The sequence below is a fragment of the Arachis ipaensis genome, chromosome B6 (genome assembly GCF_059453495.1).
Source record: "Arachis ipaensis isolate K30076 ecotype BB chromosome B6, ASM5945349v1, whole genome shotgun sequence".
NCBI classification, from domain to species: domain Eukaryota; kingdom Viridiplantae; phylum Streptophyta; class Magnoliopsida; order Fabales; family Fabaceae; genus Arachis; species Arachis ipaensis.
Genome location: NC_142441.1, coordinates 132,096,580 through 132,117,324, shown reverse-complemented (window position 1 = coordinate 132,117,324; position 20,745 = coordinate 132,096,580). Strand labels below are relative to the sequence as shown.

At 34.4% G+C, this 20,745-nt stretch overlaps 7 pseudogenes; all 7 read left to right on the top strand.

The window, feature by feature from the left end:
- The first annotated feature begins 5,826 nt into the window (after positions 1–5,826).
- On the top strand, positions 5,827–7,512 carry LOC148562774 (MDIS1-interacting receptor like kinase 2-like; annotated as a pseudogene).
- A 424-nt stretch (positions 7,513–7,936) lies between these two features.
- LOC148562773 (MDIS1-interacting receptor like kinase 2-like) lies at positions 7,937–9,580 on the top strand (annotated as a pseudogene).
- A 429-nt stretch (positions 9,581–10,009) lies between these two features.
- On the top strand, positions 10,010–11,638 carry LOC148562772 (MDIS1-interacting receptor like kinase 2-like; annotated as a pseudogene).
- Positions 11,639–12,483: 845 nt separating this feature from the next.
- LOC110263820 (putative leucine-rich repeat receptor-like protein kinase At1g35710) lies at positions 12,484–13,719 on the top strand (annotated as a pseudogene).
- A 570-nt stretch (positions 13,720–14,289) lies between these two features.
- On the top strand, positions 14,290–15,793 carry LOC148562771 (MDIS1-interacting receptor like kinase 2-like; annotated as a pseudogene).
- A 500-nt stretch (positions 15,794–16,293) lies between these two features.
- LOC148562770 (MDIS1-interacting receptor like kinase 2 pseudogene) lies at positions 16,294–17,864 on the top strand (annotated as a pseudogene).
- Positions 17,865–18,369: 505 nt separating this feature from the next.
- LOC148562769 (MDIS1-interacting receptor like kinase 2 pseudogene) lies at positions 18,370–19,939 on the top strand (annotated as a pseudogene).
- The last annotated feature ends 806 nt before the right edge of the window (positions 19,940–20,745 follow it).

Here is a 20,745-nt window from a genome sequence, read left to right as displayed (position 1 = left end):
CTGCTACTGACACTATTGGAAGATCAAGGAAAACAGTCCCAAATAGTCTTTGTGGCTTTGTCTAGCTCAGATGAATCCTCAGATAGCATTGACAGTGATGATAATGTAGAGGATGAACCATATCGGTCTGGTGGTGATGAAGTGTCTAGTGAGGAAGAAGAAGTGGCTGTGAAGAGATCAGCAGGAAAAAAGACTAATGTTAAATTAAAAACTAGGGCATATAAGAAACTTACTAAATAAAAGAGAGCTGTTATAGTTAAGGATAATGGTCCTGTGCATATAAATTTAGGGTCTGAGGATGATGAACTATTTTTTGGACCAATTCCTGAGTTTGGTGATATGGCACCATATTATAATGCCTAAGATGAAGCTTATCATGAATCTGATGGTGGAGACTCATGGCACTCGGAAGAAATGAAGACTCCTCCGAACTTTGAGGATGAGTTGGAGGAGGTTGATTCAGATGAGGTCATTCCTATGTTCAGTGAAGGAGAAATGTTTGGAGAGCTTACACTTGAAGTTGGAATGACATTCTCTACAAAGATGGAGTTCAAAGAGGCTATGCATGATTATTGTATTTAGGAGGGTAGGAGGATCTGGTTTAAGAAGAATGATAGTGTAAGGATAAGACCTGTGTGTAAGGATGAGAGTTGTGGTTGGCTTGTATATGCTGCTAGTAACAATGAGAGTAATTTGCTGGTAGATCAAGACCTTCATGGATGACCACACCTGTGCAAGAAAGACCAAAAATAGACTAGCTAATAGGAAGTAGCTAGCTTGCAAATTGGTGAAAAAGCTAAGGAAGTGTCGTAATCTAAAACACTCTGAGGATGCACAATATTTTAAGACAAAGTATCATTTGGATCTCAACAAGTCTTCATTGACTAGGGCTTTAGGAGATGCTAGAGCCATTGTGTATGGTGATGCTGCTGCCCAATATGGGATTGTGAAGGGTTATGGGCTAACACTGCTGAAGAGTAATCCAGACTCTACTGTGACAGTTGGTGTTATACCTCAATCCAACCCTGATGATGATCCAATCTTTGAGAAGATGTACATTTGTTTGGATGCGTGTAAAAGAGGGTTTTTGGCTGGTTGCAGACCTCTTATAGGCTTGAATGAAGCTTTTCTAAAGACCTAGCGTGGTGGTCAAATCCTGTTTGCTATTGGCCAAGATGCAAACAACCACATATATGTGATTGCCTATGCAATTGTCCTTGTTGAAAACACTGACAACTGGAGGTGGTTCTTGAAATGACTTCATCAAGACTTGAGGGATACAAGCAAAACAAGCTGTTTTATATCAGATATGCAAAAGGGTATGTAATTAAGTTAAGTTTATTGTGTATAGCTAGTACTTGATTCATTGATTGACTTTATTAATTGTTATATAACTGGTGTTTTATTCCACGCCCCCTTTCGAGACCCCGAAAATTGGACAAATTCCTTTTTCTTAGGAACACATACAAGATTCGTCACCACAATAGGGGTAACCCTGCCGTTAACTACTTCAATTTTATAGCAAAATACATGCCCTACCAAGAAAAAGACAGAATTTGTAACTTGCTATCCTCTTGCCTAGCGGGCAAAGATTTACCTCCGTGGAAAGGATAATTTGTTAGTCTGTTGTTTGGCTGTTGGGAGAAAGTAGCAACTAACTTGTAATATTTTTGCTGTGTAATTTTGAGTTATTTTGTACCATCAAAGTATCTTTATAAGTGTAATTAGTCTATTATTTGGCTGCTGTAATTAGTCCATTATTTGGCTGCTATATTTTTACTGTTATTTGACTATTGATAAGTGTTAACTATTCATTTCCATAGTTGTTGGACTTCTGTATATATATTAGACTGCTGTTTATAAATGTTGAACAATGTGCTGATGATATGGACGAGGACTAATTTGATAAGTTTAAATGGTTGAAAAAGGACCAATTAGATGTCACTTATGAAAGTTTAGGGACCACTTAGATGTCACTTATGAAAGTAAGTTTAGGAACCTCTTAGATGTCACTTATGAAAGCTTAGGGACTATTCTGATGCTTGATAACAAGTCTTACAACTACTGTTTATATTGAATCAGGACCTGATCCATGCAGTTAAGGAAGTATTTCTAGATGTCTATCACAAATTCTGTGTTTGGCATTTATGGAAGAACTTCAATAAGCAATGGAAGGATCTCCAGCTTAGAGAGCTACTATAGGATTGTGCAAGGTGTACTAGCTAGGATGGATTCCTTGAAATTGTCAAAAAAATTGAGAGGGTTAATAAGGATGCTTGGGATTATTTGAACAAGTGGCCTATAGACTCTTAGAGTCAAACTTTCTTCAGTAATGCACTTAAAATAGACAACATCTGCAATAATGCTTGTGAAGTCTTCAACTCTAGGATCAAAGAAGCTAGAACCAAACCTATTATCACACTCTTGGAAGAAGTCAGGATATTTGCAATGAGGTCTATAGCTAGGAACAAAGTCGAGCTTAATTAGAACATTGGAATTCTACCTCCAATACAGTGCATCAGATTAGAAAAGATAAGGAAGGAATAAAAAAAATTGGGTTCCTATGTGGTCTGGTGACACAAACTACAAGAAATTTAAAGTTCATGGCTGGCCAACCTACATGGTTGTGGACTTGGGAAAGAGGCTTTGCACATGTTTATTGTTATGCATGAGTGGCAATTGAGATTATAGTTAGCTTGTTATTATTATCTTTGTTGTTATGTTAATTCTATTTAGGAATGCCATGTGTGCATGTTTGTGCTGCATTGGCAAGGGCTAGTAAAAGACCGTACGAATTTTGTCACAAGTGGTTGACTATAGAAGCATATAATGACATATATGCCTTCTATATCAATCCAATTCCAGGTCAAGCACTATGAAAAAAGTCACCATATAACATACCACAAGCACCAAAGTTTAGAAAAAAGCCAGGGCCACTTAAGAAAAAAAGAAGAAAGGATGCACATGAGGAGCCAAGTGGGAATAAGAAGCAGAGGACCAAGTTGAAAAGAATTTATAAAAAAAAGGTCGCTGTCGTTATTGTGGTGAAACAGGACACACCAAAAGAAATTGTGCAAAGAAGGATGCTGATGAAGAGGAGGTTGCTGCTACAGAGGCTGCTGTAGAGGCTACTGCTGCTGCTAATGGAGGCTGCCCAACAATTTTGCTCCAGTTGGATCGGTAAATGGTGGTGAAGCCACCCCTATTCCACAACCTCATATTGAAATCCAGCTTGAACTTAGTCAACCACCCTTGTCAGAAACTGATGACTCTCAACAGGTTCACAATATTAAATGACATTGATTTTATTAAATACATATTCTTATCAATTTTACTAACTATTTTACATATTTTTGCTGATAGGTTTTACACACTCTTGTTAGGCCACCAAAACTCCTTCCTAAAAGGAAGTTGTCCAAAGGCACAAAATTCACTTCAGGAAGCAACAATCCATCAGCAAGCATCCCACCTGCTGCCACTCCACTAGCTAGCACCAACCATCAAGGAATCATACACCTAATCCTATGCAAGGTGTAATACAGGGGATTGCTACAAGGCTTGCAAACTTCATGAAGTTTGTGCCCAACCCAGGATTCAGACCACCAAGAATACAAAAAATGAAGACTTAGATTATTATGTATATGGAACAATTAGTGTTTTTGTCCATCTATTTTGTTTGGATTATATACTTTCAATATTGTCTTAATTAGGATCCTATGGCTTTATGGCTTTGTAAGGCCTTAATTATGAAAACTTTGACATCATGGATGAACAATGTTTATGGGTGAACAATATTTTAGCTGCGTTTCATTATATTATGGACAAGTATTATAATATGGATGAATGGTTTACTATTTCATATTGTTTCTCCAATTTCCAAAATATGCAAGTACAGTGATGTCGTTTACTTTAATTTGCATTTCTTTCAAACAAAAAGACAGGTACAAGTACAGGAACAACATATGCATATAACATGTCATTTATTTTTTGTCATATACAATTGGCCAAATTGTCTATCTAACTTTAACAGAAGAATAACTCCTATAATCAGCATAATAAATACAAACACTAAAATCTCACCCATTCGTAGAATCCTAACTTCAGACTCTAACCTCCTAAGTTTCCAAGCAATCTTCATCTTCCATTTTTCATTGTCAATTGAAGAGCTTGTTCTACCATCACATGTTATCACTTCTTCATCCAGAATTTTATCAACCCACATAAACAACCTACACCACCTCTTACCTACAGTCTGCACCCAAGAAACTGAATCTGCCAAGTTCATATCCAGAAATACAGCAAACAATAACAACCACTTACATTGTAGTTTGGGCAACCAATGAACGGTCTCTCTGGGTTAGAATCCGTCCTTGACTATTGCAACACTGGTCTCGACCCGCACCCACACAATTCTGGCAAACGCGAATCTCTATTTCTAGTCATTCTCCTCATAATGCTTCCAAAAGATCGTCGGTTGTTCGAGCTCCCAGCAGCATTGCTCGCGCTCGCCATAATCGTGTGGCTTTGAAAATAGAAAAGAGCGAAGAGACGAGAAGAGAGTGGACAATGAAAAGAGTGATCTTCAAAATTAGGGGATTATGGTTTTTAACTTCATTTTAGGGACCAAATTGAATAAAAAAAGTTTACTCATCCATGTTAGCTAGCCGTTTCTCTGCCAGCGTGTCACAGAGGAGTCCAGATCAGCTTTTCGGTGGAGCCAGGTGGATGAGAATTTCTAGAAGGATGACTGTGGGTCCCGGAGTACAACTTCAGGGATGAAATTGAGTAACTATTAAGTTTAGGGACTACTGTGAGACTCAAGTGTAACTTCAGGGACCACTTTGAGGCTTACCTCTGATTTGACCAATAATAATCTTCATGCTAAGCCGCGTCCAAGACTTTCAAACCTCACTTAACTTGTAGAGTTATATGTTTCTTCAAATTCTCTTAGCGGCATCATTCCTTCTACTTTGGGTCGATTGGAGATGTTGACTGCTATCTCTCTTGATTCAAACCAAATTGAAGGTTCCATACCAGTGGGCTACGAAATCTGACATATCTTGAATTATTGTCCCTTTTGTTTAATTTACTCAATGGTTCAATTCCTTCTGATTTGGAATAGTTGGAGAGTTTAACATATTTTATGCTTGATTCAAACCAAATAGAAGGTCCTATACAACTAGAATTAGAAAATTTGAAAAGCTTAAGGCGACTACAGCTTAGTGATAATTTATTGATAGGCACAATTCCTTCTACTTTTTGATCAATTAAAGAATTTGACTTCTCTCATCATTGATTCCAACCAAATTAGAGGTTCCATACCCTTTTAACTTTTCAACATGTTTAAAGTATTGTCCCTGGCAAACAACTAACTCACATATACTATTCCTTCTGTTCTGGGTCAATTGACGAACTTGACATATCTCTTCTTAGATTCAAATCAAATTGAGGGTCCTATACCGCTACTAATAATAGGGAATTTGAGTCAACTTGCATTATTGTCACTTTCATACAATTCACTAAACGGTTCAATTCCATTTACCTTGGGATAATTAGAGAATTTGACATATCTCAAGCTTGCATCAAATAACAGGAGAGTTGCAAAATTTAAAACAATTACAAGTTTTAAATCTTTTAGCTGACTCTTTCTCTGGTCAAATCCCTCTTGAAATAGGAGCATTGGTGTCTTTACAAGAGTTATACATAGAATTCAATCAAAGAAATGGTTCCATTCCTTCAGAATTTTAGGATTTGATCAACTTGCACATTTTACATCTTTCTCATAATATGATATCTGGTGTTATACCACATAAAATGTTTTAGTTCATGAGTTTGACCTTGTTCCATCTTTCTAACAATTAATTGGGTGGAAACATACCATTAGAGATAGGGATTCTTGATTCTCTTTGTGATATAAACCTATCTAATAACAAGTTAGAGGGATTGATCCCATCTCCCAAGCTAAACTGTATCAATTTTGGTTAAGTTGACTTGAGTAATAATCCGTTAAGTGGAAACATTTCCTAAAAAATTGGTTATGTTAAGAAATTTGATATGAGCCACAATCTTCTTAGTGGTAGTGTACCCTTTTTGTCCATTAAGGATGGTCCTTATATTCTTGGGACAAAATCTTTTTTTTTATCAAGTTTGGATCTTAGCTACAATAATCTCATAGGGAATTTACCTATAGAACTTGCAAGCATACCTTATATAAATTTGTCATTTAACTTTTTTGAGTGTCCACAAGGCTGCAAGGATTTTTATGCAAAATCAATGATTGGTAATACTCCAATGTCTGTCAACTCTTCCGTTCAAGATCAAAACACCAAAAAATTAGGGCACCTAGGTATAATTGCTCTTCCTATCAGATGTTTCTTCCTCCTTGTCATTTTTGTGGGTATATTTTGTTTTATTCAGCGCACCAAGAAGGTTTAAGTTTAACCAAGTTCAGAAAAGAAAAGAGACTTATTTTTCATATGGAACTATGATGGTAAAATTGCATTTGAAGACATCATCGAAGCAACACAAGATTTTGACATCAGATACTGCATAGCAATTGGTACTTATGACTATGTGTACAGAGCGTAACTTTCAAATGACAAAATTTTTACATTGAAGAAACTTCACTAAAGCGAGTCACAAAATCCATCTTTTGACAAGAGCTTTCGAAACGAGGTAAAGATGTTGTCACAAATCCGTCACAGAAACATTGTCAAGCTCCATCGATTTTGTTTCCACCATCGGTGCATGTGTTTTGTATACGAATACATGGAAAGAGGAAGCTTATTTTATGCCTTGAACATGGATGACGAAGAAGCTAAGGAGTTAAGTTGGAGCAAGAGGGTGGTTATCATTAGCGGAACAACTAATGGATTGTCTTACATGCATCATGATTGTTTCCTGCCAATAGTTCACAAAGATGTAACAAACAACAACATTTTGTTGAACTCAGAGTTGCATGTTGTTGTCTCAGACTTTGGAACTGCTAGACTTCTTGATCCTGATTCTTCAAATCAGACATTACAAGTTGGAACATATAGGTACCTTGCACAAGGTAAAGTTTTCTTAAAAAATCTTTGAATGCTTTTAGTAAATATATTTATCAATTCTTGAATATATGAAATTAATTTCATTGAGATTATTCTTTATTCCTTGTGCAGAGTTGGCTCATACAATGACTGTGACAGAAAAGTGTGACGTCTATAGTTTTGGAGTGGTGGCATTGGAAACTTTAATGGGGGGCACCCAAGAGAGCTAATCTCATCTTTGCTAGATGACACTTCTAACAAAAACATAATGGTAAAAGATCTCTTAGATCCACGCATCCGTTTATCATTAAGTCAAAAAGAAACTCAAGCTATAGCTCATGTAGTAACACTGGCATTAACATGCTTGCGTTCTAATTCAAAGTCAAGCCCATCAATGCAGCAAGTGGCGCACAAGCTTTCTGCTTCTAAACAGTCACTGTTGTTGCTTTTCGCTGAGATTACAATTCATCAATTGATAGCATAATCTTCGGGGAGATAGCAATAGTGAAATAACTACTGATTAGAAGATGAATAAGGTAAGAAATTGTTATTATTGAAGCAATATTTTTTTCTATTTAGAACTTTAATGCTTTGCTAAATACAATGAACACATAATCATTAATTCATTACTATATGCGTGAGGTTAAGGACATGGTTAAGGCTTACCATGTATTTCTTTTGATCTATCCATTTTTCTCACAAAGTTCTTTAATTTTCTTTTTAGTCCAATTTTTATTTAGCTTACATCCAATGTTAACATCTTGGTTATACTTTCCAACCTTTTTTGTTTTTTTTTTGATATATTTTTATGTCTTTTATAATTAGAATAATGAATATTACAAAATATTTTTAAGCCATTCATATTCATAACAAACATATAATTTGATGGTGTCACAGCTGACTATTACATGTGGCTAGCTTTGATCATGATGATAGGAATTCTTGATTCTCTTTGTGATGTAAACCTAACCAATAACAAGTTAGAGGGATTGATCCCATCTCCCATGCTAAACTGTATTCGTTTTGGTGAAGTTAACATTTGTTCAGTGGAAACATTCCCTCAAAAATTGGTTATGTTAAGAAATTTGATATGAGCCACAATGTTCTTAGTGGTAATGTACCATTTTTGTCCATTAAGGATGGTCATTATATTCTTGGGGCAAAATCTTTTTTTTTTTTATCAAGTTTGGATCTTAGCTACAATAATCTCACAGATAATTTACCTATAGAACTTGCAAGCATACCTCATATAAATTTGTCATTCAATTTTTTTGAGTGTCCACAAGGCTGCAAGAATTTTTATGCAAAATCAACGATTGGTAATACTCCATTGTCTGTCAACTCTTCCGTTAAAGATCAAAACACTAAAAAATCAGGGCACCTAGGTATAATTGCTCTTCCTATTAGTTGTTTCTTCCTCCATATCATTTTTGTGGGTATATTTTGTTTTATTCGGCGTACCAAGAAGGTTAAAGTTTAACCAAGTTCAAAAAAAGAATAGAGACTTGTTTTTCATATGGAACTACGATGGTAAAATTGCATTTGAAGACATCATTGAAGCAACACAGGATTTTGACATCAGATACTGCATAGCAACTGGTACTTATGACTATGTGTACAGAGTGCAACTTTCAAATGGCAAAATTTTTGCATTGAAGAAACTTCACTAAAGGGAGTCACAAAATGCATCTTTTGACAAAAGCTTTCGAAACGAGGTAAATATGTTGTCACAAATCTGTCGCATAAACATTGTCAAGCTCCATGGATTTTGTCTCCACCATCGGTGCATGTTTTTGGTATACGAATACATGGAAAGAGGAAGCTTATTATATGCCTTGAACATGGATGATGAAAAAGCTAAGGAGTTAAGTTGGAGCAAGAGGGTGGATATCATTAGCAGAACAGTTAATGGATTGTCTTAAATGCATCATGATTGTTTTCCGCAAATAGTTCACAAAGATGTAACAAGCAACAACATTTTGTTGAACTCAGAGGTGCATGTTGTTGTCTCAGACATTGGAACTGCTAGACTTCTTGATCCTGATTCTTCAAATCAGACATTACAAGTTGGAACATATGGGTACTTTGCACCAGGTAAAGTTTTCTTAAAAAATCTTTGAACGCTTTTAGTAAATAGATTTATCAATTCTTGGATATATGAAATTAATTTCATTGAGATTATTCTTTATTCGTTGGGCAGAGTTGGCTCATACAATGACTGTGACAGAAAAGTGTGACGTCTATAATTTTGCAGTGGTGGCATTGGAAACTTTAATGGGAGGCACCCAAGAGAGCTAATCTCATCTTTGCTAGATGACACTTCTAACAAAAACATAATGGTAAAAGATCTCTTAGATCCACGCATCCGTTTATCATTTAGGCAAAAAGAAACTCAAGCTATAGCTCATGTAGTAACACTGGCATTAACATGCTTGCGTTCTAATCCAAAGTCAAGCCCATCAATGCAGCAAGTGGCGCACGAGCTTTCTGCTTCTAAACAGTCACTGTCGTTGCTTTTCGCTGAGATTACAATTCATCAATTGATAGCATAATCTTCGGGGAGATAGCAATAGTGAAATAACTACTGATTAGAAGATGAATAAGGTAAGAAATTTCTATTATTGAAGCAATATTTTTTTCTATTTAGAACTTTAATGCTTTGCTAAATACAATGAACACATAATCATTAATTCATTACTATATGCGTGAGGTTAAGGACATGGTTAAGGCTTACCATGTATTTCTTTTGATCTATCCATTTTTCTCACAAAGTTCTTTAATTTTCTTTTTAGTCCAATTTTTATTTAGCTTACATCCAATGTTAACATCTTGGTTATACTTTCCAACCTTTTTTGTTTTTGTTTTTTTTTTATATATTTTTATGTCTTTTGTAATTAGAATAATCAATATTACAAAAGATTTTTAAGCCATTCATATTCATAACAAACATATAATTTGATGGTGTCACAGCTGACTATTACATGTGGCAAGATTTGATCATGATGATAGGAATTCTTGATTCTCTTTGTGATGTAAACCTAACCAATAACAAGTTAGAGGGATTGATCCCATCTCCCATGCTAAACTGTATCCGTTTTGGTGAAGTTAACATTTGTTAAGTGGAAACATTCTCTCAAAAATTGGTTATGTTAAGAAATTTGATATGAGCCACAATGTTCTTAGTGGTAATCTACCATTTTGGTCCATTAAGGATGGTCATTATATTCTTGGGGCAAAATCTTTTTTTTATCAAGTTTGGATCTTAGCTACAATAATCTCAAAGGGAATTTACCTATAGAACTTGCAAGCATACCTCATATAAATTTGTCATTCAATTTTTTTGAGTGTTCACAAGACTGCAAGAATTTTTATGCAAAATCAACGATTGGTAATACTCCATTGTCTGTCAACTCTTCCGTTAAAGATAAAACACTAAAAAATCAGGCACCTAGGTATAATTGCTCTTCCTATTAGTTGTTTCTTCCTCCATATCATTTTTGTGGGTATATTTTGTTTTATTCGGCGTACCAAGAAGGTTAAAGTTTAACCAAGTTCAGAAAAAGAATAGAGACTTGTTTTTCATATGGAACTACGATGGTAAAATTGCATTTGAAGACATCATTGAAGCAACACAGGATTTTGACATCAGATACTGCATAGCAACTGGTACTTATGACTGTGTGTACATTGTGCAACTTTCAAATGGCAAAATTTTTGCTTTGAAGAAACTTCACTAAAGGGAGTCACAAAATGCATCTTTTGACAAAAGCTTTCGAAACGAGGTAAATATGTTGTCACAAATCCGTCGCATAAACATTGTCAAGCCCCATCGATTTTGTCTCCACCATCGGTGCATGTTTTTGGTATACGAATACATGGAAAGAGGAAGCTTATTTTATGCCTTGAACATGGATAATGAAAAAGCTAAGGAGTTAAGTTGGAGCAAGAGGGTGGATATCATTAGCGGAACAGTTAATGGATTGTCTTACATGCATCATGATTGTTTTCCGCAAATAGTTCACAAAGATGTAACAAGCAACAACATTTTGTTGAACTCAGAGTTGCATGTTGTTGTCTCAGACTTTGGAACTGCTAGACTTCTTGATCCTGATTCTTCAAATCAGACATTACAAGTTGGAACATATGGGTACTTTGCACCAGGTAAAGTTTTCTTAAAAAATCTTTGAATGCTTTTAGTAAATAGATTTATCAATTCTTGGATATATGAAATTAATTTCATTGAGATTATTCTTTATTCGTTGGGCAGAGTTGGCTCATACAATGACTGTGACAGAAAAGTGTGACGTCTATAGTTTTGGAGTGGTGGCATTGGAAACTTTAATGGGAGGCACCCAAGAGAGCTAATCTCATCTTTTCTAGATGACACTTCTAACAAAAACATAATGGTAAAAGATCTCTTAGATCCACGCATCCGTTTATCATTAAGTCAAAAAGAAACTAAAGCTATAGCTCATGTAGTAACACTGGCATTAACATGCTTGCGTTCTAATCAAAAGTCAAGCCCATCAATGCAGCAAGTGGCGCACGAGCTTTCTGCTTCTAAACAGTCACTGTCGTTGCTTTCGCTGAGATTACAATTCATCAATTGATAGCATAATCTTCGGGGAGATAGCAATAGTGAAATAACTGCTTATTAGAAGATGAATACGGTAAGAAATTGTTATTATTGAAGCAATATTTTTTTCTATTTAGAACTTTAATGCTTTGCTAAATACAATGAACACATAATCATTAATTCATTACTATATGTGTGAGGTTAAGGACATGGTTAAGGCTTACCATGTATTTCTTTTGATCTATCCATTTTTCTCACAAAGTTCTTTAATTTTCTTTTTAGTCCAATTTTTATTTAGCTTACATCCAATGTTAACATCTTGGTTATACTTTCCAACCTTTTTTGTTTTTGTTTTTTTTTTTAATTTTTGATATATTTTTATGTCTTTTATAATTAGAATAATCAATATTACAAAATATTTTTAAGCCATTCATATTCATAACAAACATATAATTTGATGGTGTCACAGCTGACTATTACATGTGGCTAGCTTTGATCATGATGATAGGAATTCTTGATTCTCTTTGTGATGTAAACCTAACCAATAACAAGTTAGAGGGATTGATCCCATCTCCCATGCTAAACTGTATCCATTTTGGTGAAGTTAACATTTGTTCAGTGGAAACATTCCCTCAAAAATTGGTTATGTTAAGAAATTTGATATGAGCCACAATGTTCTTAGTGGTAATGTACCCTTTTTGTCCATTAAGGATGGTCATCATATTCTTGGGGCAAAATCTTTTTTTATCAAGTTTGGATCTTAGCTACAATAATCTCACAGGGAATTTACCTATAGAACTTGCAAGCATACCTCATATAAATTTGTCATTCAATTTTTTTGAGTGTCCACAAGGCTGCAAGAATTTTTATGCAAAATCAATGATTGGTAATACTCCATTGTCTGTCAACTCTTCTATTAAAGATCAAAACACAGAAAAATCAGGGCACCTAGGTATAATTGCTCTTTCTATTAGTTGTTTCTTCCTCCATGTCTTTTTTGTGGGTATATTTTGTTTTATTTGCTGCACCAAGAAGGTTAAAGTTTAACCAAGTTCAGAAAAGAATAGAGACTTGTTTTTCATATGGAACTTTGATGGTAAAATTGAATTTGAAGACATCATCGAAGCAACACAGGATTTTGACATCAGATACTGCATAGCAACTGGTACTTATGACTATGTGTACAAAGTGCAACTTTCAAAAGGAAAAATTTTTGCATTGAAGAAACTTCACTGAAGGGAGTCACAAAATCCATCTTTTAACAAGAGCTTCCGAAACATGGTAAAGATGTTCCAAATCCGTCACACAAACATTGTCAAGCTCCATGGATTTTGTCTCCACCATCGGTGCATGTTTTTGGTATACGAATACATGGAAAGAGGAAGCTTATTTTATGCCTTGAACATGAATGATGAAAAAGCTAAGGAGTTAAGTTGGAGCAAGAGGGTGGATATCATTAGCGGAACAACTAATGGACTGTCTCACAGGCATCATGATTGTTTCTCGCCAATAGTTCACAAAGATGTAACAAGCAACAACATTTTGTTGAACTCAGAGTTGCATGTTGTTGTCTCAGACTTTGGAAATGCTAGACTTCTTGATCCTGATTCTTCAAATCAGACATTACAAGTTGGAACATATGGGTACTTTGCACCAGGTAAACTTTTCTTTAAAAATCTTTGAATGCTTTTAGTAAATAGATTTATCGATTCTTGAATATATGAAATTTATTTCATTGAGATTATTCTTTATTCGTTGTGCAGAGTTGGCTTATACAATGACTGTGACAAAAAAGTGTGACGTCTATAGTTTTGGAGTGGTGGCATTGGAAACTTTAATGGGAGGTACCCAAGAGAGCTAATCTCATCTTTGCTAGATGACACTTCTAACGAAAACATAATGGTAAAAGATCTCTTGGATCCACGCATCCGTTTATCATTAACTCAAAAATAAACTCATGCTATAGCTCATGTAGAAACACTAGCATTAACATTCTTGCGTTCTAATCCAAAGTCAAGACCATCAATGTAGCAAGTGGCGCACGAGCTTTCTACTTCTAAACAGTCACTGTCGTTGCTTTTCGCTGAGATTACAATTCATCAATTGATAGCATAATCTTCGGGGAGATAGCAATAGTGAAATAACTGCTGATTAGAAGATGAATAAGGTAAGAAATTGTTATTATTGAAGCAATATTTTTTTCTATTTAAAACTTTAATGGTTTGCTAAATACAATGATCATATAATCATTAATTCATTACTATATGCGTGAGGTTAAGTACATGGTTAAGGCTTACCATGTATTTCCTTTGATCTATCCATTTTTCGCACAAAGTTCTTTAATTTTCTTTTTAGTTCAATTTTTATTTAGCTTACATCCAATGTTAACATCTTGGTTATTCTTTCCATCCTTTTTTGTTTTTTTTTTTTTTAATTTTTGATATGTTTTTATGTCTTTTATAATTAGAATAATCAATATTATAAAATATTTTTAAGCTATTCATACTCATAACAAACATATAATTTGATGGTGTCACTGCTGTCTATTACATGTGGCTAGCTTTGATGATGATGATAGGAATTCTTGATTCTCTTTGTGATGTAACCCTAACCATTAACATGTTAGACGGGATTGATCCTATCTTCCATGCTAAACTGTATCCGTTTTCGTGAAGTTGACATCTGTAAAGTGGAAACATTTCCTCAAAAATTGGTTATGTTAAGAAATTTGATATGAGCCACAATCTTCTTAGTGGTAGTGTACCCTTTTTGTCCATTAAGGATGGTCCTTATATTCTTGGGACAAAATCTTTTTTTTATCAAGTTTGGATCTTAGCTACAATAATCTCACAGGGAATTTACCTATAGAACTTGCAAGCATACCTCATATAAACTTGTCATTCAATTTTTTTGAGTGTCCACAAGGCTGCAAGAATTTTTATGCAAAATCAATGATTGGAAATACTCCATTGTCTGTCAACTCTTCTATTAAAGATCAAAACACAGAAAAATCAGGGCACCTAGGTATAATTGCTCTTCCTATTAGTTGTTTCTTCCTCCATGTCATTTTTGTGGGTATATTTTGTTTTACTCGACGCACCAAGAAGGTTAAAGTTTAACCAAGTTCAGAAAAGAATAGAGACTTATTTTTCCTATGGAACTATGATGGAAAAATTGCATTTGAAGACATCATCGAAGCAACACAGGATTTTGACATCAGATACTGCATAGCAACTGGTACTTATGACTATGTGTACAGAGTGCAACTTTCAAAAGGAAAAATTTTTGCATTAAAGAAACTTCACTAAAGGGAGTCACAAAATCCATCTTTTAACAAGAGCTTCCGAAACAAGGTAAAGATGTTGTTCCAAATCCGTCACACAAACATTGTCAAGCTCCATGGATTTTGTCTCACCATCGGTGCATGTTATTGGTATACGAATACATGGAAAGAGGAAGCTTATTTTATGCCTTGAACATGGATGATGAAAAAGCTAAGGAGTTAAGTTGGAGCAAGAGGGTGGATATCATTAGCGGAACAGCTAATGGACTGTCTCACAGGCATCATGATTGTTTCTCGCCAATAGTTCACAAAGATGTAACAAGCAATAACATTTTGTTGAACTCAGAGTTGGATGTTGTTGTCTCAGACTTTGGAAATGCTAGACTTCTTGATCCTGATTCTTCAAATCAGACATTACAAGTTGGAACATATGAGTACTTTGCACCAGGTAAACTTTTCTTTAAAAATCTTTGAATGCTTTTAGTAAATAGATTTATCAATTCTTGAGTATATGAAATTTATTTCATTGAGATTATTCTTTATTCGTTGTGCAGAGTTAGCTCATACAATGACTGTGACAAAAAAGTGTGACGTCTATAGTTTTGGAGTGGTGGCATTGGAAACTTTAATGGGAGGCACCCAAGAGAGCTAATCTCATCTTTGCTAGATGACACTTCTAACGAAAACATAATGGTAAAATATCTCTTGGATCCACGCATCCGTTTATCATTAACTCAAAAATAAACTCATGCTATAGCTCATGTAGTAACACTGGCATTAACATTCTTGCGTTCTAATCCAAAGTCAAGACCATCAATGCAGCAAGTGGCGCACGAGCTTTCTACTTCTAAACAGTCACTGTCGTTGCTTTTCGCTGAGATTACAATTCATCAATTGATAGCATAATCTTCGGGGAGATAGCAATAGTGAAATAACTGCTGATTAGAAGATGAATAAGGTAAGAAATTGTTATTATTGAAGCAATATTTTTTTCTATTTAGAACTTTAATGGTTTGCTAAATACAATGATCATATAATCATTAATTCATTACTATATGCGTGAGGTTAAGTACATGGTTAAGGCTTACCATGTATTTCCTTTGATCTATCCATTTTTCGCACAAAGTTCTTTAATTTTCTTTTTAGTTCAATTTTTATTTAGCTTACATCCAATGTTAACATCTTGGTTATTCTTTCCATCTTTTTTTGTTTTTTTTTTAATTTTTGATATGTTTTTATGTCTTTTATAATTAGAATAATCAATATTATAAAATATTTTTAAGCTATTAATACTCATAACAAACATATAATTTGATGGTGTCACTGCGGTCTATTACATGTGGCTGGCTTTGATGATGATGATAGGAATTCTTGATTCTCTTTGTGATGTAACCCTAACCATTAACATGTTAGACGGGATTGATCCTATCTTCCATGCTAAACTGTATCCGTTTTGGTTAAGTTGACATCTGTTAAGTGGAAACATTCCCTCAAAAATTGGTTATGTTAAGAAATTTGATATGAGCCACAACCTTCTTAGTGGTAGTGTACGCTTTTTGTCCATTAAGGATGGTCCTTATATTCTTGGGACAAAATCTTTTTTTTATCAAGTTTGGATCTTAGCTACAATAATCTCACAGGGAATTTACCTATAGAACTTGCAAGCATACCTCATATAAATTTGTCATTCAATTTTTTTGAGTGTCCACAAGGCTGCAAGAATTTTTATGCAAAATCAATGATTGGAAATACTCCATTGTCTGTCAACTCTTCTATTAAAGATCAAAACACAGAAAAATCAGGGCACCTAGGTATAATTGCTCTTCCTATTAGTTGTTTCTTCCTCCATGTCATTTTTGTGGGTATATTTTGTTTTACTCGACGCACCAAGAAGGTTAAAGTTTAACCAAGTTCAGAAAAGAATAGAGACTTATTTTTCCTATGGAACTATGATGGAAAAATTGCATTTGAAGACATCATCGAAGCAACACAGGATTTTGACATCATATACTGCATAGCAACTGGTACTTATGACAATGTGTACAGAGTGCAACTTTCAAATGGCAAAATTTTTGCATAGAAGAAACTTCACTAAAGGGAGTCACAAAATCCATCTTTTGACAAAAGCTTACGAAATGAGGTAAAGATGTTGTCACAAATCCGTCACAGAAACATTGTCAAGCTCCATGGATTTTGTCTCCACCATCGGTGCATGTTTTTGGTATACGAATACATGGGAAGAGGAAGCTTATTTTATGCCTTGAACATGGATGATGAAGAAGCTAAGGAGTTAAGTTGGAGCAAGAGGGTGGATATCATTAGCGGAACAGTTAATGGATTGTCTTACATGCATCATGATTGTTTTTCGCAAATAGTTCACAAAGATGTAACAAGCAACAAAATTTTTTTGAACTCAGAGTTGAGTGTTGTTGTCTCAGACTTTGGAAATGCTAGACTTCCTGATCCTGATTCTTCAAATCAGACATTACAAGTTGGAACATATGGGTACTTTGCACCAGGTAAACTTTTCTTAAAAAATCTTTGAATGCTTTTAGTAAATAGATTTATCAATTCTTGGATGAATGAAATGAATTTCATTGAGATTATTCTTTATTCGTTGTGCAGAGTTGGCTCATACAATGACTGTGACAGAAAAGTGTGACGTCTATAGTTTTGGAGTGGTGGCATTGGAAAATTTAATGGGAGGCACCCAAGAGAGCTAATCTCATCTTTGCTAGATGACACTTCTAACAAAAACATAATGGTAAAAGATCTCTTGGATCCATGCATCCGTTTATCATTAAGTCAAAAACAAACTCAAGATATAGCTCATGTAGTAACACTGGCATTAACATGCTTGCGTTCTAATCCAAAGTCAAGATCATCAATGCATCAAGTGACACACGAGCTTTCTACTTCTAAACAGTCACTGTCGTTACTTTTTGCTGAGATTACAATTCATCAATTGATAGCATAATCTTCGGGGAGACAGCAATAGTGTGATAACTGCTGATTAAAAGATGAATAAGGTAAGAAATTGTTATTATTGAAGCAATTTTTTTTCTATTTAGAACTTTAATGCTTTGCTAAATACAATGAACATATAAACATTAATTCTTTACTATATGCGTGAGGTTAAGGACATGGTTAAGACTTACCATGTATTTCCTTTGATCTATTCAATTTTCTCACAAAGTTCTTTAATTTTCTTTTTAGTTCAATTTTTATTAAACTTACATCCAATGTTAACATCTTGGTTATTCCTTTCATCCTTTTTTTGTTTTTTTTTTATTTAAATTTTTGATATGTTTTTATGTCTTTTATAATTAGAATAATCAATATTATAAAATATTTTTAAGCTATTCATACTCATAACAAACATATAATTTGATGGTGTCACTGCGGTCTATTACATGTGGCTAGCTTTGATGATGATGATAGGAATTCTTGATTCTCTTTGTGATGTAACCCTAACCATTAACATGTTAGACGGGATTGATCCCATCTTCCATGCTAAACTGTATCCGTTTTGGTGAAGTTGACATTTGTTAAGTGGAAACATTCCCTCAATAATTGGTTATGTTAAGAAATTTGATATGAGCCACAATCTTCTTAGTCGTAGTGTACCCTTTTTGTCCATTAAGGATGGTCCTTATATTCTTGGGACAAAATCTTTTTTTTATCAAGTTTGGATCTTAGCTACAATAATTTCACAGGGAATTTACCTATAGAACTTGCAAGCATACCTCATATAAATTTGTCATTCAAGTTTTTTGAGTGTCCACAAGGCTGCAAGAATTTTTATGCAAAATCAATGATTGAAAATACTCCATTGTCTGTCAACTCTTCTATTAAAGATCAAAACACAGAAAAATCAGGGCACCTAGGTATAATTGCTCTTCCTATTAGTTGTTTCTTCCTCCATGTCATTTTTGTGGGTATATTTTGTTTTACTCGGCGCACCAAGAAGGTTAAAGTTTAACCAAGTTCAGAAAAGAATAGAGACTTATTTTTCCTATGGAACTATGATGGAAAAATTGCATTTGAAGACATCATCGAAGCAACACAGGATTTTGACATCAGATACTGCATAGCAACTGGTACTTATGACTATGTGTACAAAGTGCAACTTTCAAAAGGAAAAATTTTTGCATTGAAGAAACTTCACTGAAGGGAGTCACAAAATCCATCTTTTAACAAGAGCTTCTGAAACAAGGTAAAGATGTTGTTCCAAATCCGTCACACAAACATTGTCAAGCTCCATGGATTTTGTCTCCACCATCGGTGCATGTTTTTGGTATACGAATACATGGAAAGAGGAAGCTTATTTTATGCCTTGAACATGAATGATGAAAAAGCTAAGGAGTTAAGTTGGAGCAAGAGGGTGGATATCATTAGCGGAACAGCTAATGGACTGTCTCACAGGCATCATGATTGTTTCTCGCCAATAGTTCACAAAGATGTAACAAGCAACAACATTTTGTTGAACTCAGAGTTGCATGTTGTTGTCTCAGACTTGGAAATGCTAGACTTCTTGATCCTGATTCTTCAAATCAGACATTACAAGTTGGAACATATGGGTACTTTGCACCAGGTAAACTTTTCTTTAAAAATCTTTGAATGCTTTTAGTAAATAGATTTATCGATTCTTGAATATATGAAATTTATTTCATTGAGATTATTCTTTATTCGTTGTGCAGAGTTGGCTCATACAATGACTGTGACAAAAAAGTGTGACGTCTATAATTTTGGAGTGGTGGCATTGGAAACTTTAATGGGAGGCACCCAAGAGAGCTAATCTCATCTTTGCTAGATGACACTTCTAATGAAAACATAATGGTAAAAGATCTCTTGGATCCACGCATCCGTTTATCATTAAGTCAAAAATAAACTCATGCTATAGCTCATGTAGTAACACTGGCATTAACATTCTTGCGTTCTAATCCAAAGTCAAGACCATCAATGCAGTAAGTGTCGCACGAGCTTTCTACTTCTAAACAGTCACTGTCGTTGCTTTTCGCTGAGATTACAATTCATCAATTGATAGCATAATTTTTGGGGAGATAGCAATAGTGTGATAACTGCTGATTAGAAGATGAATAAGGTGAGAAATTGTTATTATTGAAGCAATATTTTTTTTCTATTTAGAACTTTAATGCTTTGCTAAATACAATGAACATATAATCATTAATTCTTTGCTATATGTGTGAGGTTAAGGACATGGTTAAGGCTTACCATGTATTTCCTTTGATCTATCCAATTTTCTCACAAAGTTCTTTAATTTTCTTTTTAGTTCAATTTTTATTTATCTTACATCCAATGTTAACATCTTGGTTATTCTTTCCATCCTTTTTTGTTTTTTTTTTTTAATTTTTGATTTGTTTTTATGTCTTTTATAATTAGAATAATCAATAATACAAAATATTTTTAAGTCATTCAAACTCATAACAAACATATAATTTGATGGTGTCACTGCTGACTATTACATGCCGCTAGCTTTGATGATGATGATAGGAATTCTTGATTCACTTTGTTTTGTAAACCTATCGAATAACAAGCTTCAGGGTTTGATCCCATCTCCCATGCTAAATTGTATAGGTTTTGGTGAAGTTGACATCTGTTAAGTGGAAACTTTCCCTCAATAATTTGTTATGTTAAGAAATTTGATATGAGCCACAATCTTCTTAGTGGTAGTGTACCCTTTTTGTCCATTAAGGATGGTCCTTATATTCCTACCACTTTTTTTTTTTTTATCAATTTTGGATCTTAGCTACAATAATTTCACAAGGAATTTACCTATAGAACTTGCAAGCATACCTCATATAAATTTGTCATACAACTTTTTTTAGTGTCCACAA